The sequence below is a fragment of the Trachinotus anak genome, unplaced genomic scaffold, assembly GCF_046630095.1.
Source record: "Trachinotus anak isolate AG129_WGS33_773 ecotype Australia unplaced genomic scaffold, CSIRO_AGI_Tana_v1 ptg000001l, whole genome shotgun sequence".
NCBI classification, from domain to species: Eukaryota; Metazoa; Chordata; class Actinopteri; order Carangiformes; family Carangidae; genus Trachinotus; species Trachinotus anak.
Window position 1 is genome coordinate 7,685,704 of NW_027273852.1, and position 12,868 is coordinate 7,698,571.

At 41.8% G+C, this 12,868-nt stretch overlaps 1 long non-coding RNA gene across 3 annotated transcripts in view; it reads right to left on the reverse strand.

Annotated features, from left to right (window-relative positions):
• The window catches only part of LOC139613832 (uncharacterized), a 62,843-nt gene that overhangs the window by 37,039 nt on the left and 12,936 nt on the right, over nt 1–12,868 (reverse strand). For 2 of the 3 annotated variants that reach the window (XR_011686840.1, XR_011686838.1), the window contains exons 3-4: nt 9,438–9,502; nt 9,225–9,337 (exon numbers count right to left, since the gene is read on the reverse strand). This is a non-coding gene — a long non-coding RNA (uncharacterized lncRNA). Of the gene's footprint in view, nt 1–2,439; nt 9,338–9,437; nt 9,503–12,868 lie in introns of those variants that run through there. The other variant, XR_011686833.1, reaches the window with a different exon arrangement.

Genomic DNA, 12,868 nt, shown 5'->3' on the forward strand with positions numbered 1-12,868 from the left:
TGGAAACCCCTGCAATCTCTAAAGTCTAAACACTGCTCTGAGCCATATATCATGAGTTCAGATGACAGACGGAAAAAAAGTATTAAAAAAATCATGTTCAATCCCCATCTCGCCACCGACAATGTCCATACGACGGCATAAGATCTGTGCATGGAATCTGATGGCGGCTGCAGTAAAATGGACTGGGGAAGGCATGAATGTAATTAAAGTGGCTGACACTTTTATGCTGGGTAATGGGAGCCCAGGGCCCAGCCATTCCCTGACGAGCTCCCCTCACAGTATGGAGTACATTTTAATACCACCCTGCACTATGACTTAAATGCAACTCTCAAGGCCTTCATGGAGATGTAATATTGATGTGTAAATAGGATAAATGCCAACAACCTGGGGTTTAAGGGACACAGTAAATAAACACCACCTAATACACAAAATATATAAAGCCACTCAACCATCGGGAAACTGCAGACAAAGACGGGAATGAACGAGAGGAGAGTACAACACTCAGGGTCTACCTTCGGTATGCTGCAAAATATTATGTAATGTAATTCTCCATGTAAATGAAATCCAGAATCCAGCACAACATTTATGTGATTGACCAACATTAAAAATTACATCTGTATACCTCTTACTTATAAACTACCTGAACAAAAGAAACAGAACTTCTCTGTCTAGGCTTAATGAAATAACAGTCTGCCCTAAGTAGAGGAAACAGATGAGTTGTGGTACAAACCAGCACTAATGTTGGGAAACAAATGCAGCGTGTAAAAAAACTGTTTGGCATTGTCCAATCAGTAATGTATTTGTTAACGCAGGTAGGAAGGAGGAAGCTTTTAGATCACAGTGGGGCAGATAATGAAGAAGTTAATAAGAGGAATGGTACTTTGAAATGTTCCTCAACCACCCAGGTCCCACAATTTAATCTGTAATAAATAATCTGGCATCATTGCAAGATGGCATCTCATAATGGCAAATGAAATATGCTGGTATGAGAGGTACAATAAATCTGGATTTTCCTATGGTTCCCTCAGGCTAGGACAATATGCAACTATAGTGCTCTCTGTCAGGAAGAGCAGATCTCAGAGCCGTCATAAAATCTAAATGGGCACTAATTAGGCAAGCCTTCCCTCTCACACTTACTATTTCTATTGACATTTTCGGCGCCCCCCACCCCCCTTCCCCACCCCCTCCTCCCCCTGCACTACCATAAGTCACTGAGAGAGGAGAAGAACTCCCAGGATTTCAGAGCACAGGGCCGTTAAAGGGAAGTTCAACTTAGTGGTGATGAAAAAATTTGCCCTCCCATGCAGCACTGTTTCTTTTGTCTTGGACCCAAGCATGTTCATGCTCTGAATGGTCATTTGCTTTCTAACTACCAACACCACTATGGCAGATACCAGAGGCATAAATATACATTATAATTGCCTTTGATTAGCAACAAACTAATTCTTATTTTAAAGAAGATCAGAGGAAGTGTTTTAATTATAATTTAACTTCCTTCAACATAATAATTAGCTAATACATATTTTGAGATAATATTAAAAATGGGATATTAGAATTGTGGTGACTAAAAATATCTTATTACTTTTGTATGGTTTAAAGCCATCAACTAAGAAGCATGATGATATTTTCTCTTGCTGCAGACACCAGTAGAGCCTAGTTAACTTCTCTATGGGGAGCACTGGGGTTGAGGGGTGGTGAGGAGTGGTGGGATCAGGTAAATATATACGTATGCATTCCTGCCTGCTTCAAATTAATAAAAACCTAATGCGTGCTTGGCACAGGACTGCTTGTTGAACATATGCTGCGAGCATGGCTAAGCCATCTGGCTCAGAGTCAAGTATTCCCACCAACTGTAGTCTTATGCTACCTGACAGTGGAAAAGCTTTATTCCCCTGGCATCGAGGGCACAAATGGAGAAATATTATTGAAATGATTATCTGCATCAAGACTCAGATTTGGGCTGACATTTCGCTGGCTCTGTGTAATCCAAAGGGTTGTCTAGGAGAGGGCGGAGAGGGGGTTTGCCGGTAAGCCTTGGCGGGATGATTAATGAAGCCAGGATACTGGGTGGACCCAGCCCACCTCCACTCAGACCCAGGGGCCGAGCCCCGCATATGAAATTGGCCTATGCTGCTCATCTCCCTGGGAGAGAGCCACTGATGATCCTCCCGACACCGCTCTACCTTCAGTCACCAAACAGTACTCCAAAGCCGTGCCAGATCCAGGCTTAGGAGATGCTCTCCTCACACTGTGTGGCTGTAGGGGAGGGCTGCGTGATGACGAACTGCATCCATACACCTGCTCAAGCACATTTCATTCAATCCATATTGTGTTTTATTTTTTTCCCAGCAACTTTTCTGCAGAACTCTGCAGGTGTCATTTTATATTAAAATTTTGTGTTTAAAAATAGGTGAATAGATTTTATCTAAGGATGGAGGCTTTTTCATAATGTGAACCCTCTGAAGTTTTGCAGAAACAGGTGACTTTTGTCACAGTTGGAAAAAAAATACTGTCACCTTTATAAATTTACACAAGAGAGTATCACATAATGTCATACTACATGGCAAGTCTAATGTATTTCTATATAAAGCTGTGCTTACCTTTTAATAACCATGAATCCGTCAGTGCTTTACACCACTGCAGCAGCATTGTCGAGGCTCTCCCTCAACCCCTTAGTCTTGATGGATGGGCCTGTGAAAGCCTCTCAGGACGCTGGTAATCGGATAACAGCAAACCGAATTCTTGACCAAGAAGGGGGGGAAAAAAAGGCAGTGGCGTGTAGCTCATGAATGAACACAGACGAAGGAGAAGCAAGTAATTCAAAAAAGCGAGGAACATCTTTAATCATTCTGTGTCGATGATTAGTCATAGACAATGTCGCTTTGTTAAAAGTGCGCTGCTAATTAATAACTGGAGCAGGACAGAACAATTGAGGGAGCGAGTGTCATGTGTTGTACAATACTAGAGAGGTGATTTCTAAATAGTGTAAATTAGGTGTTTACCTATTGTGATCCAGCCTGTGACACTACAGCCTCTTTTTCCTTGAGAACAAGACCAAAGAGAATGATTAATTGCAAGCTCACAGGTTTTACAGCTTCAAGAGTAAATCAACTTCTAAGAAGTGCTAACTTGCTAAAATATAAACTAATTTTAGGCCCCGATATTAAAATATAATCCATCTTCTTCCTCCACAGGGAAAGCTAATTAGAAAATGTGACTGGCATAAGAGAGGAGAGGTGGAGGAATGGTGGGATTAGGCTCGGGAACAGAAAATCACACCCTCTTGCTAAATCTTGGGATTTCTATACACTTCAAATCAACTATTTCCCATTGTGCCTCGACGTTTGTCACATTTCCAATACAAAAGCTTGAAAGATATTTTATTCTATAAATAGCAAATAAAGTTAAATTGTGTATCGATAAATACATTAACTGACACATGTGATGAAGCACTTTTATTTTTTCCCCCCCAAATACAAATATGTGTGCTTTTTCTCTCTGTCTCTGCAGGTTTTTATTCGAGCATCTACCTGGCACACCTTCTCTTTAATGCAATAACCAATAAACAACAGTTGCCCAAGGCAAAGATGCTACCTGACTCAGGCACAACTGGCACCCAGCTCTTGTGTTGCTTGTATGCAATGACCTTATGCAGTGGAACATCCACAGAATATTGTACAATGAAATTTAGGAACACAGCTGTTCAAAAGGGGGAATAGCTGACAAGCATGATCACAGAAAATATAATAAAACTATAAAAGATGCCGTAATAATTACACTTAAATAAAATCTTAATTAGCTAATTTTGCTAATAAAATTTTAAGTTAACTCGAACACTTCTCACACAGATATTTCGAATGTTAGAGGGGGTATTTTATGTGTAAATCAGTGGAAAATAAGCAGTATGAGAGTACACTGCATGCAACATGACACAGTAGCAGCGTGCACCAGAGCTGAGAAATCCCAGCCAGCCGAGCTCTCTCGAGTCCCAGAAGACAATCCCCCGAGAGAAGAAATGCTCTGAGTGGTGACAGCTTAAAGGCAATAAGCCAATAATAAAGACCAGCAAAGTGGCAATGGGAGAGAGTTCTATTCGTGCTACTCTCAAAACAACAGAGCAAACAAGTGTCACTCAAGAGTCTGCAGCCAGGTATGCCAAGTTAAAGTGATGTCACTTGTTTTTCTTCCATTCTTTAATTAATGAAAATGTTTTAACTGTTCAATTGTGTCATTCTAAATCTCCCCTCTGCAAGCATCTAAGACGGACGTCATTTTGCCAAGAGCGGCAAATTGACAATTCATTTTCAGCAGACCTGTTCCATTAACCCTTTCAGCATAGGACATAACTTCATAATACATCTACAGAAGCACGTTGCAAGTATTTCAGCGCTGTAATAGCTGTCCAATTGCTATCCTGCTGGGTGTCCATTTGGATGCACAAAATGCATTGAAATGCCTTCCTACTGTCTGTAACTACTCAGAAACACTCAAAAGAAAATCTTCTGAGCGCAAATTGCACTTAACCTAGCTAAACTAAACTAAATTTATTTAAAAGCTGAGTTTGTAAAGGACAAAATAATTGCTGTATTCACAGTTACAGAAATTGCTCTATGATAGAACAAAATACTTGCAAATTAGGGAAAAAAGAAAATATAATAGTGAAAATAATACTAAATTCTGATACAACATGCACCTAAAAAGATTTTCAAGAGTCCCCACATCCAGGGAAAATTGCGCTAGGAGACAAAGCACTAATTGGATGCTAAGCAGCACATCCTACATGACATGAGAAAAGTGCATTCAACGATTGTGGCCCAGTTCCTCAGCCTATCACACCAAACTTTGTCTTTTCATCCGTCCTCTATGTAATCAACTTTTCTGGTGGTACTTTAGTGGTCGACTCTAACATTATTCCTACACTTCAGTGCAGATTTATCCTGTGAGGATGACAAATTTCTGGGCTAGTTTGGAAAGAAGAGTGCTGCAGGGGAAGGCAGTGGCCAGTCTGCGATGGTGGGGGGTGGGGGTGTGGGAGGGGTGGTGGGGGGAAGTGGGGGGGTATGTAACCAGTAGAAAAGTCATTTGGAATTCAGCACTGCAACATTGCCATCTTTTGGCCAGACTGTATACTCTAAAATCCCAGGGATACTTCATCTCCAAAACCATACTGAGGTCCTGAGGCGGCTTGAGACACAGGTATGTAATGGCTTTATTCTTTCATTTTATATATTTATTTATTTTTTATCACAGAGAAAGGAGGCATTACATCTTGTCTGGCAATACAATAAATAAATCTGTGTTATGTGTTTGTTACTTTATATTCCATAAGAAATTCCTGATTACATATATTCTGGTTAAACCACAGAAATATTGACAGTCATCCCTTATAAATAATAATAATTTTATCTTTCAAGACTTAATATCATCTGTGAGTTAAAATAATGTAACCTGAAGTCAGGATACAACTAAAGTCAACTTCCCAAAACAAACTGAATATGTTGAGTACTATTTTAATACCATTACTCAAATCTTACACTGACAGAATTGCATGTGATGGCCTGCAACAACAAAGCGTTTCATCTACCATCTACTCTTCTTCTGGGAGTAAATTTACAAACATGTGGTGAACAGGAAAGCTTGAGTGGGTATACTTGTCCTCTACCTGAATAAATATTTGTCTGAGGCGCCCGTGCCGTCCTGTTTTCCCACGGTGGTGAATGGGACATCATGGATAAGGCAGAGGATGGGCTCTGACAGAGAGTGACAATTCATCCCTTCATCCCTCCTAACTGACATGTCACATTCTCTGATGACTTTATTGTGCTCCCTGTCACTGCACTTAATCTGTGTGTCAGTCAAGCCGGAGCAGCCCACACCACCACCTCCAGACAGCAAAGCTAATACCCACCCTTTTAATGACATTAGATTTGGAGTAATGCCATTCAGTATAGCACTGATATTATCTTCTATTTGCATCATTCAGCCAGTGACACAGTCAGAGCTTGGCCGATAGAGAGCTGGTCATTTCCCCATCCATTTCCACTCGGATGACAGATGTCAAGATGGAAACTGGCTATTATTTACTGTAGCCATGTTTTTATCACAGACAGACATGATGTCTCACTTTACACCAGGCTGTCAGCCAATGCATCAAAACCTGTCTTTTTTTTTTTTTTTGTTATATTTCAAGCAAGTAGTACAAAGTATACAATCATTTTGATACTTTTTTTTTCTATTATCAAAATTAATTATGTCAGTCAGGAGGCAAACTAATAGTGCTGATTGCCCAAATCGGAAACTGCATGATGCTAATCTAATACAATATAATGAACTTCGGGAGCAACTGAGACCATCACTTTTATGCCGTGAGAAAGACGCCAAAACTAACAAATCATCATCGTCGTGCACAAAACATACTACTCTATTTGTCAGTCTCTTTAACTTGATAATGTCTTTTATATTCTGGTTTACCTGCTAGGGCATGTCAAATAGCACTCAGGAAAACTGTCCTCCTCTCAATAAGCATCTGTGCTATCCTCCTCAGGTGCTATGATGACTGTGTAATGAACGTGCCACAAACGATTTTGAGTGATTCAAATTCCCTCTGCAGTGTGTTTGGTCCTCCTGTCACTGAGAATGAGTAAGCAGGGTTACCAGCCTATCAGCATTAGAGGTAACAAAATCTTTTCGTTTTTTTCTTTCTTTTACTGACAGTGCATTTTCTCTCCCATCAGAGCACCCAGTGCCTAATTAAATGTATTTAGCATCATAAATATTCCAGGGGGACAGGTTGACACAATGAATTAATGTCTCGCCTCAATACCAGAGCCTCTCTATTGGCTGTGGAGAGAAAGTTAGCACCAATGTCAGGTAAATGCTCCAGCTTGCATGTCTTGTTATAAGTCAGTGGTGCATTTGTTTTCTATTACTGTGGCACTGAATATACATTGATACTGATGAAGTCATGGGACTGTGCGGCCGGAGGAGAGCTACTTCTGCAGTAACCACAAGGGATAGCAACTGATTTTCAATTTAAGGCAATAAAATGTTAATTCTTTTGTATTGTTGTAGCAAGCTTTTTCTTTACTATCTCTTTTTTTGGTTGATTTGTTTGACAGGGTAGATAAGAAGAATGATACCACTCTTATATCTGTACTGTAAATATATAGCCAACAGCAAGTTACATTAGCTTATCACAGAAACCAGGAGAAACAGTGAGCCTGGCTCTGTCTAAAGGTAACAAAATCTGCCTACCGGCACCTCTAAAGCTCACTAATTAACACATCTCATTGTTTGATATGTACAAAAAAAAAAAAGTTTCAACGTGACGCTGCCAGCCAGGCAACCAGCGGAGCCCTCAGGAAGTTACTATGTCTGGTCAAGAAGTAATTGGGCACACAACCCCTGTGACACTGAAACATGATGCCAGGCTAATTTTATCCCCATTTCCAGTTTTTGTACAATGCTAAGCTAACGCTAGTACTATTGATCTTCTCATTTAACTCGCAGCAAGTAAGTGAATAAGCGTTCCTGCCAACACTAACAAAACATGTCTTAACATGGAAAATATTTATGGTCTGAGTAGAAATACTGGATAGAGATTACAGACAGCAAGACTGGCCATTTCTTTCAGATAAAAAAAAAAAACACTCATTCAGGGTCTGCTCGTGTACTGTATCGCAACTACCCTGTATGGCTTACTCACACTGCTGTGCCAGAGCGCACCAGCCATAAGCCGATCATTGATGGTAGCTTGGGGTATTTCTGTGGTGCAGCTCCCCTCACCTTGCTGGTACATTCACCAGTGCCCTCTGTTCAACAATGCCCACCACAAGCCCCTTAGGAAGACAGCGGGGAATTTTGGATGACTTCCTCAGGGTTTGAAGCCCTTCCCAAATTTTCACACTTGAAGAGGGAAACGTTTCACAGCTTATTTGATGCGCTTTTTCCTTCTTTTTTTTTTCCTTGCACAAGAAGCAAGGAAAAGTGTCCTAGTCTGTTAACACGCCACCAGAACAAATAGGTGCATCTGCCGCACTGTGCTGACGGGGTTGGAGAGGATAGAATTACATGTTATTATGTTCATTTTAAATCTAGATATTTTTCCTAATTTTCTCCCATTTTCACTAGCCTATGAAAATGCATAGACATCACTTTTCTCTCCTCAACACGTGTAATTGCAATTTGCAAGAGCTAAACTAATTTTACGACACAGGAACACCTGTATTCATCTCCATATTAATAGAAAACAGGAAGTATAAATCCCAATTTTCCAGCAGCCAGTGTCAGTGAGGATGTTCCTTGAGGGAGAAGGCTGTCTCTTCTCCATTAAAATATTGGTGTTCTCCCCCCGCTTTCTCTCCAGAGCGTCCCTTTTGAGCCGAAATCAGATATCATAATTATGAATGGCACCCAATCTACATCACTGAGCTTGACACTTCTAATATCCATATATGCCAGTGTACATTTAAGTTCCCACTGTGAAGGTGTTCTCTGTGTTGAGTTATAGTGCTGTGTGTCGCCGCTCTAGAGTACAGGCCCCTGTGAGTCTCATTTAGCTGTGAAAAAGGGAGGTTTGACTGATTTGGATTAAGCACAAGCTCACTGTCCCTTAAAAAAAGAAGAGAGAAAACTTTTACATGACTCTTGGAGCCACTAAAAATCTGTTAATCTCACAAAGTCAACCTCAGCTATTAACAGAGCAGGAAAACCAGTCCCCATTATAAATCAACACATCACCCTCTCACATATTAATGTTATAGGAGGCATTTTGCTTTGTCCACTTCAACATATCCATGCACGCTTATATTGTTTATATCTAATGATCACTGTGTATAGAAATTTAACCATTAATGAGTGTGAGCCTCACTCTGGGCTGTATCCACGTTCCTGCATCCCTCCCGGTGTGTACATCATTACACCATAGACAGGAAAGCGCAAGAGCCAATGTCAGGTCAGGCTCTACAAAGCTACGGCCGATGTAGGTGGTCTACGTTGCCTCATTAGTAACAACATGAGCAGTGGTCTAATGAACTTAAGACAATGCTAATTAATGGAAGAGAACAAAGGCTTAACATTTTTAGAAAGTGTGAAGCACTGAGTCTGCTTGTATGACAGCGTTTAAGCCACCTTAATCCGCTTGTGATGCGGAGCATGGTGCCTCAACCACACAGCACCGGGGCAGGTCAGAGGGAGCAGCTCCATACCTCAGCTGATATAGTCACCTGTGACAATCCTTTATGGGCTGATAAAGTAAGGGAAGTCTCTCAAGGAACAGTGCACTGACTTGGCGGAGGGTCTCCCCCGGGAGCAGGTGTCAGGGTTGTCTATCAGAAGGCTGAAAGGAGAAAAGGGACATGTTACTGGGCTCTATTGTATCCCGGTTGTCATTGACTGATCGGGTCCATTTAGCTGGCTTTCACAGTGAATGAAACCACCTGAATAGATGAAAGCGAGACAGCCTTCCCGACAAACAAGGAGCCCTGGAATATTCATGGAGGATCTGTGAGGAAAAGATTAATGTATTAGAAATTAAAATGGGGCCCGCACGTATGATCTTGCTCTAACACTTGGCCAGACCTGTGTCACCCGCCGCTAGCGCCTGAAGTCGGCACATGCTGCTGCCAAGGTGGAGAGGAATCATTAAGCACCCTGCCATTGTGTGAGCAGAATAATCAAACTTCACCCCCCCCCCCCCCCCCCCAACCCCCCCACCCCCCCCATTCTTTCCCGCAGCACTGACAATGAATAATTCTGGAGCCATTTGCAATGTTAACGGCACCTATCTGGGCCATCCATGCCTTTATGATAAGAGCTCCAAATATGCATTTCAACAGTCTGAACAGAAGCTGCTTCACCGGCATTTCAAAGGACACCTGTCAGTCATCTGAAAGAGCTGTCAGTCTCTGTCACGCAACGGTGCCAGTGAAATGGCCCAAAAGATAATCTTTACTCTCTCTCTTTCTCTCTCCCCACCTCTCTCTTTCAGATCAGAGCAGTTACATTTGCAATAGAGTGACAAGTGATTTACACTGGAAAATGGATTGTGTTTAAACTGAAAAAAGGGGGTTTATTCTTTTAGGCTGCGTTATTCTTTGCTGGTGTACAGCTGTATCAAATATGCTATCATAAATGTGATCTGGGCTACACTGAATGTCATTATGTGTGATACCATGAGCACTAGACGGGCTACTGAGCTCAAAGGTGACTTTGATAATTCCTATCTCTCTAAACAGAGCTCTGTGTCTATGAGGAGTGGGAGCTGAGAAGGGTGGGATCAAACAGGTTTGTGTTTCCAAAAAGTTTGACCTTCTGTTGTTTTTAACTGGAAAGTGTCTTCAAATAGAGATCACTGCCGTATGGTTTATCTATCATGTGGGACAACAGTGCCCAACTATCTCTCTATAGATTTTTACTTAAGAAAATCTCTCTGCCAAACACAAGAGATGTGCTTGAATGATTTTTTTTTTTTACTTAACCCCCTAAACTAGTTTGTTGCAGATAGTTTTTGTACGGCCACTTGGTTGGCAAGGAGGCAAGTAAAGCCCACTGCCCCTCCACATGTAGGCCAGTAATTTGTTAAGCACGACTAACTTGTGTGCCACCAGCTGTTGGTGATATTTACAGCTGAGTGCAGAGGATGTGTTTGGACCCAGGCTTGCAGGGCCAGGGCAGGGCTAGGCCCAGTCCCACTCACCTTATGGCCACTCCATGGGCGAGGACAGCCAGCACTCACAGCACAGGCCGCAATATGATAAAATCACAATACAGAGGTGCACAGAATGACACAAAGGAAACATTTTTACATACCCTGGACAGCTCGCTGGCTCGGCCGAGTAAGGAGTAAGCCATGTGCTTGTGAGTATGAATCTGGAGAATGACCTTTATGACAAGTCACCCTCTCTACAATTTCCTCTGTCACTCTCCAAAACGTACAATCCAATAAAGCAGAAGAGACCCTTAGTATGGATGGCCCAGTTGTTTCCCTGCAGTACACCGCTCTTCCAATAATGAAAAGATCACAGCTAAGTTATGGAACATTATATCATGCATACCAGACATGAGTAGCACATTTCGATCACTGAAGTCCACTACAACTGCCTGAAACTGTCTTCAATGTGCTCCTGGGAACTCTGCCAAAAGCCAGAGTCACTTTAGTTCATCCAGCACAAGCCAATACAAAGCTCTGTGGAAACCCCTTATGCTTACCCATCCAAAATTCTTTGTTGTTTTCCAGCGAGTCAGGCCATTTTCACACAGAACAAACAGCAATTCGACAAGCAATTTGAATTTTGGGCACTCCTCTTTGTCACATAGTTTCCACACCATGTCCGCTCCTCCAACAATCTCTTCATTGTGGCTCAGGGAGGACATGGTTCAAGAAGTGAGTCACTCGATGAATGTTCACTTTCATTTCAGAGTGCAGTAGGCTGGCATAATCCCTGATACTGAACCCTGACTCACCAGGTCTTTTTTAGATTGTGCGTTCTGTCCTTCTTCCATTGTGGAAAAAGGACTTGTACTCGCACTTTTGACTAGATAAAGTTCAGCTACACACTCGCTGATGGAATCACATGTGTCAGAAAAACAACAAGGCTGTTGTGAACAAAAACATTACGAGGAAACCCACTGAAGACAAATGAGCGCACGTTCAAATAATTCACAAGTGAATAAAATGTTATGAGTTAATCAAATGAAGTGAGTAAGGGAACAAAAGCAGGTAGTTATCTTGTCTGTAGCCCCCCAAACCCCCAACCCCCACCCATTTTGAAATCCTCACACAAATGAATGTCAATAGATGTGCTTGTACAACAGCTTTCTTACAAATTATTCAGTGACTACAATTTTGCAGTTGAAAAAGTCACACACAGAAAACCATTTACCTGAGTCACAAATGAGTATGTAATTGAGTCCTTAGGGAAAATAACTCAGCTTAACTACTGGAAATAATGTGTAAATTCAATACATTTCCTAATGAGCTCATTTGAGTTTGCTGCAATTATATTTGCTAGTCTAGGTGCAGATAGGATTCTGCAGCTGAGTTGAGGTGAATAAAACCACAGCTCCCTTGTATTCATTAAAATTAGCATATGGACCTGTCAACACTTCTCAGAGGCGCGTTGTAACAATGCCATTTAGCCCTGCATCAAGCAATGCCAATGGAATGAATGCATGTGGTGGGTAAATGCCTCCCCACCCCTAGCGACAGGGGTGGAAAAGGACTGGCAATGCTGGCTCTGACGCACAAAAGAGGCTGCGTTTTAACAGCCAGGCCCTGGCCTCTGACCAGGGGCCATCCACATCAACACTGCTTACACTCCACCATACCTCCCAGCTACCAGCCCAGCCAACCAGCTCTATACACACACTGAGACAGACAAGGAGAGGAGCGAGGCAGGAGGAATGAAGAACGCCAGTGTGTGAGCATGTGTGTCTGTGTGTGTGTGTGTGTGTGTGTATTGTGTATTGTGTGTGTGCGTGGAGGTGGGCAGATAGCAGTGGAGAAAGCAGAAAAGAGGAGATAGAAATAAAGATAAGTAGCTCTCTGCAAAGTGAGCCTTTGTGTCTTCCTTCTAACAGCTGTCTATTGATCTTCTGCTTTTGTTTATCTAAATAACAACACTAAAACTTCAAAAAATAATTATTTCCAAAAAATACTTAGAGTATATCTCTGGATAAACTTAAAAATATTCTTATCAAAAGGTGCCAGGAATGAGAGGCCCGTGAAAAAAAGAGCTCCTTTATTGTTGTTTGTCATCGTTACGCTGAAGCTGCCAGTGAGAGAAGGTATTGTTGCTCAGTGGAGCACACAAGGCCCTAGTTGCATTGTTGTGCCAGGATTTTAAAACAGGCGCGAGTTATCAATAGA